At 42.9% G+C, this 18,161-nt stretch overlaps 1 protein-coding gene across 3 annotated transcripts in view; it reads left to right on the forward strand.

Moving 5' to 3' along the window:
* The window catches only part of PKIG (cAMP-dependent protein kinase inhibitor gamma), a 121,863-nt gene that overhangs the window by 80,976 nt on the left and 22,726 nt on the right, over window positions 1-18,161 (forward strand). The window contains exon 1 of one of the 3 annotated variants that reach the window (XM_029613193.1): window positions 17,713-17,940. The exons of the other annotated variants lie outside the window; for them this stretch is intronic. The gene's annotated coding sequence lies outside the window, so the exon portion shown is untranslated. Of the gene's footprint in view, window positions 1-17,712; window positions 17,941-18,161 lie in introns of those variants that run through there. 3 annotated transcript variants of the gene reach the window in all.

Below are 18,161 nucleotides of genomic sequence, written 5' to 3' on the forward strand. Positions count from 1 at the left end.
TTTCAAATTCTCTTTTAGCCCACCTTATCAATGTTTTGCATCTAACTTGCCATTGCTTATGCTTTTTCCTATTTTCTTCATATGGATCCTTTTTCCAATTTGTGAAAGAAGTTCTTAGAGCTAAAATAACCTCTTTCACCTTGCTAGCAGTCATTTGATCTTCCTTCCATTTCATTGTGGAATACATCTGGATTGGGCTTCCAAAATAGTATTTTTAAACAAGGACCATGCCTGATGTAATTTCTTAACCTTTGTAGCTGAACCTTTCAGTTCTTTTCTTTTTTTCTCATTTTAACAAAGTCTTCCTGTGAGGCAGTGCCCCCAGTGTTCCTCTGTTTACCTGTGCAGAACCAGGCTAGGTATGTGGTCCACCTTAAATCCACTAAGGAGAGTATGCTCTATGGGTGGGATCCTGCAGGGCAAGAGGCGATCAGAGGGCGTAACCAGAGACTGGGGAATAAGAGCTGGGATCCAGGTGGGAATAACCAGACTTGACCCAGATCTCCAGGAGGAAGACAGCTCCTATAATGTAACTCTGTCCAAACACAGCTGAGACGAAGCAGGTACAGACTGTGAGTAGTGAGAGTATACTGAAGGTAAAGGCAGTCTACTGTTGAGTATAAGATTAAAGCTATGAATAAAGATTATGTTTTAAGAAAGGCTGGAGTCAGACTGAATTTCTGCCTCCAGAATCACTGCTCATTCCCACAAATCGTGATATGCATGGAATTTTTTCTAAAGTTTTTTGCACAGAAAAAAAAACCCAGCCTCCAAGAAGGTATCTGTTTTTGGAGTACAGAAAGTTGTGAAGAGGACCTATGGTTCTAAATGTAGTATAGAACACAGGGGCCTGTGGCTCTAAAACAAAGTACAGAACACAGGGGTACACAGAGCACAGTAGCTTGTGTGAAAGGGTGTGGCTCAGAAGCTGCACAGAAGAAACAAAAACTAAAGTTTAAAACTTTCAGGTAGAGAGGAAACTGTGAGTGGGCCTGGTTGCAGGGACTGCCAGGAAGTGGTAGGTTTCTTTTTTTTTTTTTATATTTTTTATTTCTCAAATTTTTAATATACATACAAGTTTAAACTTGTTTAGAAATTATAAAATACAAAAGAAACAATACAATAATCATAGTAATAGTAATAATAAACAATTATTAATTTGTATTTTAAGAATAAAGGAAATACGGAGAAGCCCATGAAAATGGAGCGAACAACCAATGTAATATATTACTACAGGAAAAGGGACCTGAGAAGACACTTCGCTTGTTAAATTTTTCCCCGCTTATAGTGAGACATTCTAGGAGCGAGATGCCAAGAAGTCCCTAAGCTGAGAGGGTTCTAAGAAAATATATTTCTGTTCCTGATAGGTAATGACATTTGCATGGGAAATGCAGTTTAAATTGAGCCCCCTTTTGAACCGCTTCAGCTCTCATATTGAGAAGATTTTCATCTCATTTGGGTTGATTTAACTATATCAGGGTAACACCACAATTTGTGACCAAAACATTTTTCTTGACTATTTCTAAAGAAATACTTAAACACATTATTTTTATCCATAAGAAACGCAAAAGAAATCAATAATGTTCTCCTCTGGGATACTATCATCTCTTGTGAAGATTCAAGTAATGTAGTAACATCAGGTAATATCTGTTCTTCTATATTTCCACAGTTAGTCTCTGCACTTGGTAAATGATAAGCTTTGGTCACAACAGGTTTCACTTCTTCAGGCATCTTCAAAATCTGTGATATATATAATCTAAACAACTCAAGCGGTGTAATATTTCTCAGGATTGGGAAATTCAAAAATCTTAAATTGTGAGATCTCAGAGTTTTCAATATTCTCCAGTCTCTTGTTGACAACAGATTCACTTTGAATTAAATTTGTTTGAATTTTTTCCACTTCCTTCAAACGACCTTCCATTGTTTGCACTCTTACTTCTTGCTGTGTTAATTCAATTGCATTCTTAGTTACTTGATCTTTAACTTCCCGAATTTCTTTGGTGAGGCCCACAACTGCCTTTTCCAACGCTTGTAATGCATTCCAAATCATTGTTAAGGAAATTTCTGTAGATGGTATTATGACTCTCTCAGTCTTAGGTATCTCTTTTCTCTCGCCTCCTCCTCCCACTATATCCCCGGCACCAATATCCAAGCTCGAGCTACCCAGCCTGATGGCGTTATTCAGTCCCAGGTCACCATTACCGCTCTGGGGCTGTACCTTTGCCGTTTGCTCTGAGCTGACAAATCCTTCAGTTGGTATTCCTTGTCTGGCCGCTCCTTCCCTCTCGTAGGGGACTGCAGCCTCCATAGGTCCTCTTTCTTCGTCGAGTCCTGGTGGTGCCAGTCTGCACGGAATCCCGGGGCTAAGAGATGTTTCCGATGTCAGGGAAAGCAGATCACGCTACATTTCTGCTCTCTCAGCAACATGCTCTCCAGAAGTTACAGGCATTACCGCCGCGAAAAAGCTCCCGATGCGGGGTTGACTTGACTCTAACGGGGTAGATGTCATCTCTATCCCCCGTACCCTCGCCTTTCTTTTAGTGTGGGGCATAATAGTTCCTCAGCAATGCAATTTCAGAGGCAAAGTTCGGGAGCTTCTCACAGACGCGACTACTCAGGCAGCCCGGAAGTGATAGGTTTATACCAGCCAACGGGAGAAGCTCGGCTAGAGGTAGATAGGGATTAAAGGTTATTTAGTTAATGCTGGTTATATATGCTTTTTAAAAACAATTTTTGCCTTAAAAAAAAAAAAAAGAGGAAGGCACACTGGTGCAGCAAGGCTGTGCTGAACAGGATGTGGCCCTGGAAAAGCTGCTAGAGTGGGCTGTGAGTGTGGTGAATTGAAACAGGGCAGGGCCCTCTTTCAGCAAGCAAGCTACTGTGCAGAGAAGGCGTGCAGCCATGTATGCCTGGCTAGTAGGAGTTCCCAGCTAACCAGAGCCAGAGAGAAGAGAGAACCTGAGGCTGGCAATACGGGTGCTTGAAAGACAAGCTGAGGCTGGAAAACCATAAAGCCCACTTCCAGGTGCCCTGGCTGGGCAGAGAGATGGATGGGTGCAGACGATGATGGAGATAAAACGTGATTGCAGCAGAGATTGACCAGGTGCTCAGTGAGCTCTGGCAATGCGCCCTAGGAGGACTTCCTATGGTGAACGCAGAGGGGGCAGCATTGAGAATCCAGAGGATGGCGCTACAGGTGGGCAAATGACCAGAGTGTACAGAGGACGAAACCACAGAGAGTCCAAGGGAGGCGCTACGGAGAACCTGGATGAAGAGTCCTGAGGGGAGGGCCTGTAGAGACTCCAGCAACTGAGAATACAGAGGAGCCAAGGAGGGGGGCTCTACATCAGAGGACCCAGATGCTAGGAAGGGGGCTCTACATCAGAGGTACCAGATGCTAGGAAGAAGGCACAGCTGGTTGTAGAGGAACCAGCACTGGTGATTCCCTAGTCGGTCCATAAAGTTCCATCTGGATGGAATTCGAACCTGGAGCCAGCAAAGGTCTTAGTTAAAGGACTGGGGATGTGCACTTTATGAATGGCACACTGGATAGTGGTCATGACGTTGTCGAGGGTAACCCTAAGAGATGGGGGGTGAGCATGTCACTAGGTCTCCGTTCCCAAGCATGGCTGGTGGGAAGCCACAGGAAGGGGAATGGGATGTCTTAGACTCTCCTGGATGGGATCTAGGAAAGAGTAGGGATGCTTGGCCCAACGAGTCCAAACTGAGGGGAGGGGTATGTGAGGCAGTGCTCCTAGCCTATTTGCCTGTGCAAGTCCAGGCTTGGCGCCTGGTCCACCTTAAATCCACTAAGAAGAGTATGCTGTATGGGTGGGATCCTGCAGGTCAGGTGGGGATCAGAGGGTATAACCAGAGATTGGGGAATAAGAGCTTGGATCCAAGTGGGGATAACCAGACTAGGCCCAGGTCTCTGAATGGAAGGCAGCTTCTGTAACTTAATCCTGTCCAAACACTGAGCTGAGACGAAGCAGTACAAATTGTGAGTACAGAAAGTACACTGACTGAAGGTAAAAGCAGTCTACTGTTGTGTATATGATTGAAGCTGTGAATAAAGATTATGTTTTAAGAAAGGCTTGGAGTCAGACTGAATTTCTGCCTCCAAGCCTGTGGGAATCACTGCTCATTCCCACATTCCCTTTTGAAAGTTTAATGCTAGACCTGTAGATTTACTTAATGTCCTCCCTCCAGTCATTAAGTCAAATTTGATGGCACTATGATCGGTCCCACTACAGTTACCTCTCACACCAAATCCTGCGTTCCTCTAAGAATTAGGTCTAAAGTGGCTCCCCTCTCTCTTTGGTTCCTGGACCAACTACTCCATGAAGCAGCCATTTATTTCATCCAGAAACTTTTATCTTCCTAGCATGTCCTAATGTACATTTACTCAGTTAATACTGGGGTAATTGAAATCTCCCATTATTACTGTGCTTTCAAATTTGTTAAGTTTCCCTAATTTCTATTAGCATTTCATTGTCTGTTCATTTTAGCTAGATGGAAGGTAGTATACCCCCACCACTATACTTTTCCCTAACATAAATGGAATTTCCACCCATAGAGATTCTATTGTGTATTTAGTCTCCTGCAGGATCTTTATCGATTTGGATTATATGCCATCCCTAACATAAAGCACCACTCCTCCACCAAGTTGATCCACTCTTATTGCTATATAATTTGTACCCTGGTATATTACTGTCCCATTTGTCTCTAGATACCAGTTATGTCTACCCTTTCATTAAGTCCTATACATTCTAATTCTCCCATCTTACATTTTAGACTTCTGCCATTACCATGCAAACATTTCAAAGGATGTTTTTTTGTTTGTACTAACAGTTTGGAGCATGGCTGATCACAAGTAGAAGATAACCTTTTCACATGAGGATAAATAACAAGTACAGTCCCCAGCTACAAATACCAACCACAAAATCCCCATTACTAGCTTAAATGGCAGAAAACTCATATAGCCCAAGTCAACCTATGTAGCTCTGGCTCACTCTCCTAACTGGCATAAGACATGCAGGCTTCTCTGCTGGGCATGAGTGCAGGTGGAGAATGATCTCCAAGGCACACAGGGGTGAGGGGGGGAAACGATGATGATAATATATTTCAAATCCTGGTCTCTCTCAAATAAAACTCCATGCAGATTCAATTCAGGCTGAATACTTCTGACTCTAAAGTCATAGAGTATTTTTCCAAACTCATTTGATTCATTGCTCAGAAAAAATATTCATGACAGCAGTCCTGCATGTGCCAGGAGCTCGATGCTTATACCGAACTCTTGGTGGCCATAGGGGATTTTGGGGGCGCCGGGTGGTGCATGAGGGTTTGGGTTGGGATTGCGGGATAGGGTAGGCTTCAGGAAGAGGCATGGATTCAAAATGTATTGTGTGATTTTGGGGGGGGAGGGAGGAGCAGTCTTCTTGAGCTGAGGTCTGCAGTATTTTTTTGTATCTTTTGGGGGATCTGGGGGGAGGGAATAGAGATTCAGGAGGTATTTCAAACATTATTTATTCTTTTTTTTATTGTGGTAGGGGATTGGGCTGCTTTACCTGCTAGTTTTATTTGTTTTCTAGTTCAGCCTCTTAATTTGAATATAGCTGGTTAACTCAACAGTTGTCTGGGTATCTACCTGGATAACTTTAAAACCTAGCGCGTCCCTAGCACCTCCTTTTGCCCCGGAGCGGCGGCTGTCAGCGGGTTTGACAGCCAACGCTCAATTTTGCTGGCATCGGTTCTCGAGCTCGCTGACAGCCACAGGCTCGAAAACCGGACGCCGGCAAAATTGAGCGTCCGGTTTTTGGCCCGACAGCCACGGGCTGAATTCAAATTTTTTTTTTTTTGTACTGCTTTTCTGTGCACTTTCCCGGTGCCGGAAGAAATTAGCGCCGACCTTTGGGTCGGCGCTAATTTCTGAAAGTAAAATGTGCAGCTTGGCTGCACATTTTGCTTTCTGAATAGCGCGCGCATACCTAATAGGGCCCTCAACATGCATTTGATGGCCCTATTAGGTGCCTATGTTGAGGGCGCTATTAGGTGCCGCGGATTGGACGCGCGTTTTCCTCCCCTTACTGAATAAGGGGTAAGGGAAAACGCGCATTCAATAGCAGGCTAACAGTGCGCTCCATTGGATGCGCGTTTTCCCTTACCCAATGGAGCGCACTGTTAGCCTGCTATTGGATGCGCGTTTGGTTTACGTCACTCATTAACTCACTGATAATGATTCATGAGCAATGTGATTCCTGGCCACTTGTGATGTGTTCCTATAGATCATTAAAATATGACTTGTATACCAGCGAACACTTTGAAGGCATAACTCTTTTTTAAAGTAATTTCTCCAATATTTAATAATTGCGGTACCAGTCCTTTCATGACTATTGGGCCGATACAGAAAAAAGTGCGGAAGAGTCGGCGAGCACCCGCTCTCCCGACGCGCGCACAGGCCAGTCTCCTGTGCGCGTGATTTAGTATCAGCCCGCATGCAAATGAGGGCCCGCGGTAAAAAGAGGCACTAGGGACACTAGCACGTCCCTAGCGCCTCCTTTTTGACAGGAGCGGCGGCTGTCAGCGGGTTTGACAGCCGACGCTCAATTTTACCGGTGTCTGTTCTCGAACCCGCTGACAGCCACGGGTTTGGAAAACGGATGCCGGCATAATTGAGCATCTGTCTTCCGAGCTGCGGGCCAATTTTTAATTTAAAAATTTTTTTTTTTTACTTTTGGGGCCTCCGACTTAATATCACTATGATATTAAGTCAGAGGGTGTACAGAAAAGCAGATTTTTCTGCTTCTCTGTATTTATTTATTTATTTATTTATTTATTTTGAATTCTTATATACCGACATTCCTGTATGAAATACAGATCACGCCGGTTTACAGTACAACAGAACAGTCGCGAGTGAGCGACACATTAAACAATAAGTTAAACATTAAGTAACATTGAACATGAGAACACTTCCCTGGTGCCGGCCTAAAGGCAGGCGTTAATTTCTGAAAGTAAAATGTGCGGCTTGGCTGCACATTTTACTTTCTGAATTGCACGGGAATAACTAATAGGCTCATCAACATGCATTTGCATGTTGCGGGCGCTATTAGTTTCGGGGGGGTTGGCTGCGCGTTTTCAATGCGCCATTACCCCTTACTGTATAAGGGGTAAAAATAGCGCGTCGAAAACTCGCGGCCAAACGTGGGCTAACAGTGCTCTCCGCCAGAGCGACTGCATGAAGAGAAGGTCTTTTCCACTCAGGCTGCATGACTTTTCGTCCAGTGTCTCTTTTAACCATGTAACCACTGTTCTCAAGTCACTGTATTGGCTCCCCCATTTGCTTCAACATACCATTCACGCTTTATTTACTCATCTACCAAAAAACATCGTTAAAATCAATAAGGCTCTGATCAGGAAGAGCCGGGGTTTTAGATTTTTAAAAGCAGCCTCAAGAAAAGGTGGTATTTGAAGATGTCCAAAAAGGGAGCATGAGTACGCAAGAAGGCAATTCCAGGCATGCGGTGCAGCAGGGTGCAGAGCTTGGAGTTTGAAGTTGGTGATGGAGACGGGGAGAAATAAGTGCAATTTGCCTAATGAATGGAAGTCACAGGAAAGGATGTATTGGGGGGGGGGGGGGGAGATAACAGAAGAAAAGTAATATTATTATCTCCATAGATGTCACCACATAATCCTCACAATCTGTTAGACTCTTAATGCATCCTGTTCTAGTGTAAATGTCTACAAAGGCTCAAAGGTGCCCTAATCTAATTTTGATGAAGTTAACCAAACAGGACTTAAAGTAGTAAATTTATAAATTTTGAAGTCTCAGTCCATCATGCCCCCTCCACAGACCAGTTCACAATTTCATTCGGTTTCATTTTTTTTTTTTTTTGTGGTATTAAAATTCCCCCATCCCTGCCCCTAAATGCAGTCACTCTGCAACTCCTCATTTGCCGATCTAGAATTTACCTGATTTATGCATGTTTTATTATAGTCCCGCCACAAACCTTTGGAGTCTTGCAGGATATAAATCTTTTAAATAAATAAATAGAAATTTTAGACTACCTTTCCAATTTTGGCTCAAGGCGGTACACGGCATTTTTTTTTAAACTCTTTATTATTTAATCAGACAGATGGTATGTCACTCAACTGAATGTACTCTGTGGAAACAAGCCTCCAACGGAAACCTTATTTAACTATGAGTTATTCCAGGCATTTAGTGGGATAAATATCCTGCTGAATATCTCCGATTTACTTGGTTAAATTTAAACCTAACCGGCTATCTTTTGAATACCACTGGTTAGGTTTAAAGTTATCTGGCCTCATGTGGCCGGATGACTTTAGACTACTTAAGCTATATTCAAGCGATGAGATTGAAAAAAGCTCAAGCATGTGCCTGGTGGCCCTATTTCCAGCCTTCCCCCAATCACTGAAAAATCGGAGTCCCCACTCCCAAACCCCTTAAAGAATTTTCTAGAAATCAAGCTTTTAAGGCTTGGCTCGGATCTCCCCCCCCCCCCCCCCACCCCCACTCACCCATGATTCAGCATAATGTTAACCCCCAAGATCCCTCCCGATAACTTTTCTAAGGACTATCCAGCTGCGATCCCAGTGTGCTTCTACTGCGATCCTAGTGCGATGCACGACAGATATTGGCACATGCTGAAACTTAAGTGAGTACTTTCAGAGCAGAAACACATGATATTTTACAAGATGCGTAGCTCCCGCCATACAGTTTATAAAATACTAGTATAAAGCTCTGTGGGCCAATACGCAATTGGTGTCCTGCGAACGGTTCTGAAAGTTGGGCACCCTGTACTTTAAGGCACATGCATGAGTAACTTCATGCTAAGAACAGCTGTAACTATCTAGGGGAGGTTGTGTGCCTGCCTGCCTGCCTGCCGAGAATTTTCAGAACAAAAAGGGTGCCTCAGTGCGAATATGTTGAAAATGTGTGGAAAGTCTGCAGGTAAAATGTACCCAGACACTTCACTGTCTTTGAAAATGAGCCTCGTAAAGTATCCTAGAACCAAAAAGGAAAAACCTAGAAGTAAGGCCTGAAGAGGAGGTGGCAAAATCCGGGAGCACATCAATTGATAGTTTGAGCAAATCTAGCTAACACTGCTGCTCTGAGAAGCAATTAGCTTTCCACATCGTTTATGCACTAGTAATTGTATGGAAATGGCCCCTTCTGCTTCTGTTGAACTGATGACTGGCCGCATATTATAATTAAAGCAGCAGTGGTAGCCGAGGGTCTTCAGAAAGCTGGTGCATGCCAGCGAAAGAGCCCCAGGGGGGGGCCTGTCTGGAATACGGTGTCACGGTGCTGGTGTGCAACTCTCTGTGCACACCAGCACCATCTCTGGGCTGAGGAAGGCTGAATCTCCATGCAGATTAAAAGCACACTTTCAACAAAAGAACGTAATGACCCTTCCCCCCCCCCACCCCCGCCCGCTGCAAAAGCGATTTATGAATTGCCTGTAAGTATTTAGTAATGGACAGAAGTGTCCACTTTCATTGATTGGAAAACTGTAGTCTGTCTGTGTCCAGCATGACCTGGATGTTGAGTTTATTAGTAGATGTGTATACATTTTTATATAAGGATTCCATTCAGCAAAAAAATAAAAATAAAATAGGAGTCATATGACTTTTTTTCTCTGTACTTCTTTGTGCAGCCACAGCTTAAGTAGCACAGAACATAAGTGTATCTCAGGACTCGGACATCTTTTGCACATGGTGTATTGCGGCTGCTCCAGACTAACATGGAATGCAAAGTCACGGCCCCCAGGATGTACCCATGTGGGGAAGATGGCACAATATTGACGTGGCAGTGACAGAAGTAAACGTCTTCTAAGGGAACCATAAGAATGACGCACCACATAGGCCTCTTGGGCTGTGTGGGAACATTTCTGTAGGCTTGTGTCCTTAGCTAGCTTCTTCCTTTTGCCTCGCAAACATTTTTGGACACTATAACTGGATCAGAGTTTTTTGCCTGAACCTGTGCAAAATGTTTTCCAAGAAAACCAAAACCCTTTTTGTGTTCACCCTAATTCTCAATTCTTCCCCAAAAGGAAATTCTCAAGATAGTTCCAATCCCCTTGCCTGCTAAGAACTGAACTCTTTAATACAGCTTGCATGTCCCCCCTGCAGGGTTAATCATCTCCAGTGTTTTCCTCCCATTCAGGGCTGGGCAGTGTATTGTGTCCATGATGTAGTTACACCCCAAGGTTCTCAGCAGACAAGAGACTCTGATGGACTCCCATTGTTTTCCCCAACACAGGCTGATCTAGTCCAGATTTTATTACATTGTTTACATGGCCTCGTAGTTCTGATTTCCCTAAAAAAAAAATGCAGGACTACAAATGCCTGCATGCAATGGGGAAAATCCAGGAATGGATTGGCAAAAGAATTGGAGCTGCTGATAATTGCAGCAGTGCCACGGCTGAGCCATGGGGTGGTCTCAGTGATTTTCATTTTGCCAGTGAAATGCCTCTATAATCTGAAATAAATTTTATAAGACATGGCACTTGGTTATGCAATTTCAGAAAGATGCACTTGACATTTTTACAGCACCACTGCAAAATGAAATGTGACTGTTTCCCTGGGGCTGATGATGGATCCAAGCCATCTGATCTCTTTGCTCATCCTATCCCGAGGGGGCCTTGTATAACAGCAGATTCTTTCTTATGCAGACAAATATATTGCATAGCTTGCCTTGTGTGTCTTAGTGAACAATGTCAGAGGTAAAAACGGGGTTCTTTGCAGTTTGTTTCCCACTGACAGAGAGACAGAAAGCATTGGTCAGCTGTGTAGTGCTCTCATTAGTGCTACAAAATTCCCAATAAAAAATGTTGAAACTAAGTTAATGCTAACTGAAAATATTTTGCAAACTCTTGGACCGCAAGCCCAGATTTAAAGGGAAACTGGCTTTGACAACATCTTGCCTGGTAGGGCCTGCGGGTACATGAGAAGCCACAGAGTTACAGTGGTCATTTCATCATTGCAGAAGTACATACAGGACATTAAAAATAAACTATCGCTCTCCATACTTTGAAGTTAAACACCCATTTACCCATGGAGAATCCCGAATGAAAATTGCTCCCTTGAAGTACATTCTCTCTCAGAAAATGAGAAGAAAAGGCTACAGATAAAGGAAAGGAGAGTCCAGGAAAAGAGATCCATATGAACTGGGGGATTAAAACTGTGGGTAAAGCTTTGATGCCCATCCTAGCCATTATTTGAGCCTCTTCTATCAGGGCTGGATTTAAGATTGTGGCACCCGTAGGCAGTGCCAAGCGATGGGTGCCTCTTTGAAGCTGTGCCAGCAGAATCTGGCATCTCTTTGGCCTGTGGATATGTGGTGACTTCAAAATTTGGTGCCAGAGGCAATTGCCTGTGCTTAATCCACTGAGATTGTAACCTTTTCAAATTCACTGCAGCTTTCCAGGCTGAATTCCAGTCTTCCTGACAGTTTCCATTGAAAGAATGTGTTCCAAAGGGAAAACTTCTCATCTTCGAGAGCAGTATTTTCAGTGAGAATGTTTTTTTTCCCCAATTCCTAACTTCTTGGAGACCTTTCAAGGGCAAAAGGTTTTGAAAGCAGACAAACCCTTGAATGGTTTAGCATTGCTTCACTGTACAACACTTGTCTAGCTCATGTTCCTCAGCCGAAGGCTTGGTTTTGGACACTGGGAGTACATTTTTAAACCCAGGCCGTGGGAGCTATTGTGTGAGTGGAGGAGTAGCCTAGTGGTTAGAGCAGCAGGTCATGACCTAGGGGAAACTAGGGTTCAAATCCCACTGTCGCTCTTTGTGCCTTGGGTACAAAATCAGATTGTAAGCCCTCTGGGGAAAGGGAAATATCTACAATACCTGAATATAATCTGCTTTGAAGGGCTGAAAAGTGGAATATAAAACAATCTAAATACACAAATACTTGGTTTATTAATACAAGCTCGAGGAAAGGACTTTGAAGGTTAACATCGCTAGCCAAGTAGGGTCTATTTACTTCCAGGCCGATACAGTAAGGTTGCACAGAAAACAGGCCCTTGGTGTTGAGCGCTGCTTTCCTAACACACGCCCTGCCTCCTCTCCTGAGTGCATGATACAGTATTTAAACGAGGGGTCGTGCTAAAACGGAGGGACTAGGGACAGTAGCATGCCCCCAGCGCCTCCTTAGCAGCAGAAGCCCAGGTGAGGTGGCTGTCAGTGGGTTTGGAAAATGGATGTTCGTAAAATTAAACATCCGTTTTCCTAACCTAACTACGGCACAATTTTTTTTTTTTTTTTTAATTTTTTATAACCTTTTGCTTCCTCCGACTTAATATTGCCACAATATTATGTCAGAAGACATAATATTTTTTTGGGGCTGCTCAGAAATCAACGCTTGCTCAAGAGCAGGTGTTAATTTCTGAGCATAAAATGCCATGATCAGGCGAACATTTTTTTTCCTGTATCTGGGGCGAATACCTAATAGCCTCATCAACATGTATTTGCACGTGATGAGCGCTATTAGTTTCGGGAGGGTTTGGAGGCGCTAAACCCCTTAGGGGCAGATTTTCAAAGGGTTACGCGAGTATCTTACACGCATAACCCCGAGAAAGTGCCCCTGTGCGTCGCCGAGCCTATTTTGCATAGGCTCGGCGACGCGCACAAACCCCGGGATGCGCATGTGTCCCAGGGCTTTGAAAAAGGGGTGGGGCATGGGCAGGGTGTCAGTTTGGGGGCAGGACCGAGGTCTCCGGCACGGAGGCCATGCCGGAGGATTGCGCGCCGGCAGCTGGCCGGCTCGCGCAAATTACGCCTGCCAGAGGCGTAACTAAGACAACAAAGGTGTGGGGGGGGGATTTAGGTAGGGCTGGGGGGTGGGTTAGATAGGGGAAGGTGGGGAGGAGCGGAAGGAAAGTTCCCTCCAAGGCTGCTCCGATTTTGGGGTTAAACACTGCGCTCAGCTGAGCATGCTTTACCGGGTCTGCCTGTAAGATGTGTGAGCTGCGGTAAACAATGCGTGTTGCACCTTAGTAAAATAGATGCCTTTATGTTTTGACAAGCTAATATGGTTTCCTCCTTTCTGCCTTCTGCAACCCATTTTAGTAAGTAACCAGCAACTTCAAGAATAATTGTCGCCACTTGGGAAACATCCCTAATGTATTACTGTGAAATAGCTATAGCAGTGTTTTGAGATCCTGCTTGAATGAAACTCGATACAGAAATGCAAGTGCTAATAATTACAGCTTTTAACATTAATCTACAATTGTGTTAACTGGCTGGATGTAGACTGAGAATCTAATTTTGAAAAGAAACAAATTCTTATAGCCAGAGTCTGAGAAATACCTTTTTGCTAACCATCAGGAGTTTCACTACGGTGCATGAGATGTGCAAATGCCAAGCAGAACAAATTATAGATTGTAACTCATTAAGAATCCATTTCTCTTCATTTGACCACAAGTTTAATACTGAGAAGGGGAAAGCCCTACTTTCCCTCCAAGAAGTCAGCAGCTTGGTTTCCTGACCAGAAAATGTGGTCACCCTACTGTGTAGTGACAGTGATTTGCAGTTTACAGTCTTTTTTTCTACCATGAACTTATGCTGGCAGACGTGGGGGCCCGCCTTGGCAAGAAGGAGATGTGTCATTTTCAGCTTTGGCAGAGTCTCTTTGGTTTTGTGAAATAATTAGGTCCTAATTTACTAAGAATTTTGTCTCATTCTGTATCCATGGGGAAAACCTTAGAAAATCAGATGCCTAGTCAGTCAGAGCCAGTCTGCAGTTGCACATTTAGGATGATGGTGAGTTGTAATTCAGAACGTGAGGCCCATGCAGGAATGGGCCAGTAAAGTGTGCCTTTTATTCATGCTACCAGCCTATTTACATAATATGCAAAGCCTGTTTGCAGCAATTTTTTTTGTATAAAATAATGGACGTCAGTGCAAAAGGACTTACTACATCTCTCTCAGGTTTAGTTAAATTTTGCAGGAAAATGCTAATTTACATGTTTTTGCACACAATAATCAGCTGTGTAAAGATAGATATTGTGTTGCATAATTATGCAAAGCAGTTCATTACCTATTGTGCATAGCAAGTGCAGCCAAATTTAGAAATGCTAAATTTTGTGATTTAAATCATTGATAGCAAGTGTTACTCTATTGGCTATTTTAGCATGTGAAATTGCATTTGCAAATTTGGTGTGCTTTTGTACATCCCAGCCTCTAAGTGAGAATTAGAGTTTGATTGATAAATGATTTCAACAGCCATGCATAGAGAATATGGATCAAAAGAATCACAAAACAACATATAACTCACATAGGACTAGTTTTTTGTTTTGTTTTGTTTTATTTTCCATTCCTAGAGTCAACTGGCATAATAATTGCCCTTTTCTCAAAAGGAGTTTTCATTGTGAGAAAAACAAAATTGAGAATATTATAAAACCCTAAATGTCTTAAGGTTTCTAGGCTGGCTAGTTTGCCTTGGCAGCTTTGTGGGTAAGGGTGGTCTGGGCTGACCGTGGGTTATAGATGGCAGTCGGGAGGAGCAGACCGTTTTGAGGCCTTTTGAGAATTTTTCAAGCATCTGCAGGGTAGAGCTGTGTCCACTATTTTTAAATCATTTCTCTAATGTTGAGTTTGCTGTTTCTTGTTTTTCTGTTTTATATGATGCTGATGGTATTTGTTTACTGCTTTTGGCAGTTCTGCTGCTGGGGTAGCTGTATATAAACAGTTTTAAATAAATACATGTTAGCATGTGCTTTGGGCTGAGATGGGGATGGTTGCTGGAGGAAGAGAAGGGGGATGGGGATGGGAGGCTTAGAGAATGTCACAGCAATATGCTGTTGGTAGGAAAACTCAAGATGCTTAATTGGTGCATTTCTCCTTCCAAAAAATAGAATCTGAATAAATCTGTGTGCTACTGTGTTGATCCTTGTTAGAGTCCTGAAGAATAAACAAAGAAGGAGATTGCTAAAAAAGAAGCGTTGACACAAACAAAGGCTGCATGTTTTATATTCCAAAAAGCATAAACATCTAAGAAATGTATTAAAAGAAAATAGAAGGGGACCTTGAGAGGAAGGAGCAGGAGCTGTTTTCAATTAAATTGTGTGTAAGACAAATGGAGAAATGGAGAACTCTCTTCCTTTTGGTTGAGACTGGAATGAGAGAATTTTTCTACGTGTTATACTATGCTATAGTGATGTATCTGTCTCATGTGATATAAACCACTCTGGGTTCCCTGATGGAGGAATAAGGCGATCTATGAACCTAAGAAGAGAAGAGAATTTCGCAGGAAGGAACTTTCAAAGTTATGTTTTTAAAAATGTGCCCTGGACAGTTAATTCCAACCCCCCAGGGAGCACCGAGTCCTGCGTTACAATCTGAAGTGTGTGTGTGTGTTTTTTCCTTTGTGTGTCTCTCACTATGTAAATGTGTCAGGAGGCATACAGCAGAAGAAAAAAAAATTAAAAGCGCTTTTAATTCCAACATCAGGACATCTTGCAAAGAATGCTTTTGCTGTCTTGAGACCAACAAAGCCTTCTTGTTAGTGGACTTGTGTTCTACTTCCCCTGCGCGTTGTGGGGATATTTGTTTTGAGGGGTGGAAAGGGGTTTATAACCAAATTAAGAAAATACAGTAAGGGATTTGGGTAATGCTAATATGAAGGGGATTGGAGTATGCAAATCCATTCCTCGAGGGCAACAAACATGCCTGGTTGGCAGGGTAGCCATGATTATCCGTCAGATATATTTGCATGTGTTTAGTCCAGGAGTTTGATTAATTTGCTTACTTTGGCTATACTGAAAGCAAGACAAGTTTGTGACTCTTGAGGACTGGAGTTTGGCATCTCTGGATTATAGGGAACAGAAATTTCAGAGGTACTGCTCCTTTAAGACAGTGCATTTTATGATTTCCTTGTTGGTATAGGGGGGTTCAAATAGTGATAGAATGAAAAATACTATCAGGATAATTTTCAAAGGAGTTATGCATGTAAAGTAAATGTAACATACTATCGTAGGAATTTTCAAAAGCCAGTTACCTGTATAAAATGCACTTAACATGGGAAAAACTTATTGACAATTCAATGGCATATATTGTAGCAATTTTCAAAAGCCCACTTACACAGGTAATGTGCATTTACCCATGTGAAACCCAATTTTTAATGGGTAAATACTTTTGAAAATCAGGTCTTAATTGTTTAACTTCAAAGTTACAAAATAAGTTTGTCTAAGATGTTGGTAAAGTGGTAATACCCCAGGAGGAAGGGGTATTACAATGGTAAAATATAACACCCCTTTTCCCTTGTATCTCCAAAACAAGAAATAAGTTAGTAAAAGTTATGTCCTCAATATTAGACAATTATTACGAATCAAGTGAACTCCTAGCTTTCTCCTGTCAGTGGTCTAACATCCTGGTATGTCAAGAGCAAATATGTGAGTCCGCACCAGCTCTCTGATACCCTCTTGGGGGGTAGAGGGGAAGAAGTTGGGGTACTTAGAGGGCAGTCAGCTACAGCACGCCTCTGGCAGAAGGTCCCAAGTTGCAGCAAACAAAACCTTTGGGGTCGGCTTGGTGAGCAGTGCAGTGCACTGCCATGTGGAATGTTTTGGGTTCGATCCCTGACGCACGTCTTCCACTCTTTTAGGATTGGCTGGGGATACTGTAGAGGCCGTGTTCACAGCCTCTGGGTGATAACGGAAGGATGTCATAGTCAACGCACAATGGTGACACCTAGTGGCTGGATTTAGGGCCCATGACTGCAGGGCTCAAAAGGGGGGAGCCCCTGGTGCATAGCCCTTGGCAGAGGACGGTTGCTGCAATGACTGGGCTATGTGAGTTGAGAGGGATCATAAAAATAAGGGAATGAAATCTCCTAGTGCGATATCCTAAAGAAGGTTGGTTCAATTTGAGCTGGAATCCCAAAAGAGCAGGGGGAGACTTGGAATGCTATATAATTTTTATCCATATTTATAGTTTTACATTTTCTATATTGTAGTGTAGGGTACTTGGTGATAATAGTTGTTTGGAGGGGTTCAGTTTGAGAGTTTTATTTTTGTTGAGTAGCTTTAAGCAGTAAATTAGACAAAACTGACAGGGCAGAATATAGCACTATTGAAGGTGGTAGAAGTTCATTTGTGCATAGCAAGAATCCCCTTGAGGGAGTGTCATCGGGCCATATTTATTTGATTTGGGAAGCTGGAGGGGGACGATCTCTCTCCAAATCTAAAGATGTAATGCAGGATCTGTGGCCCGTTCTCCGACACTGGCATGAGAACAGCAGCATTCAGGCCACTGGCACTTAGAACTGAGGCACGGGCCTTGTGTGTTACTGCAGTGCCTAGTGGCTCCCCATCTTCAGGTTACAAATGCTAAATTTTTATTTATTTTTTTTTTGGAACATGAATTAACATTGTTTCCAGGATAAAGCAGTCTTGTGTTGTACAATAGATGAGGAGAAAAATTCATTCACATACATCTGGCACATGTCAGCAAACACCTACAGAGCTAGAATTAGATAAGAAATAGATAAGAAGGAAACATTAATGTTCTTCCCTTTGCTGCACGCCTGAGACCTCCTTAAAAGTAAACCAGATTCATCAGCGGCACATATTATAAATAGTTTGGAAGCTGAGGTCAGCACTGCTGTGATATGCGCCCTGTTGTTATGGATATTGCCCCAATAGGGAAGTTCTAATTATAGTTTCTCTTCTGCCAGATTAGAAGTTTAACAAAGCAGTTCTGTGTGGAGCGCTGCTTGGGCGCTAGGATTTTGCGAAGGCGAAGGCAGTCAATTACAGATAATTAGTCAGCACCCATGTAAATCTATTACTCGAGAAACATAATCCCACTGTGAAAAGGAACAGTACAGTATGTCTAGGAACTTGACAGTCAGCCTCTGCTTAATGCTCCATTCCAAAGTCAATTACCAGAAAAACCAACATTTTTCTTTGCAAACAGGTAAGATACTTTGATATATATTTTTTTCTTCAAAGTTCTTTTCCATTTTTTTTTTTTGTGTGCTCTTTCAACACAGGGTGCAAAAGTGCTCTAACGGTAACGAAATCCATCCATCTGTCTATCAGTAGGCATGAAAACATCCAGTAAACTGTACCGTTTGGTTAAAAAAAGCTTGTAGGGAGGAAGGGCTCACTTTGGTCCTACAAGTTACACCATTGAAA

This window comes from Rhinatrema bivittatum, chromosome 8, assembly GCF_901001135.1.
Source record: "Rhinatrema bivittatum chromosome 8, aRhiBiv1.1, whole genome shotgun sequence".
Classification (NCBI taxonomy): Eukaryota; Metazoa; Chordata; class Amphibia; order Gymnophiona; family Rhinatrematidae; genus Rhinatrema; species Rhinatrema bivittatum.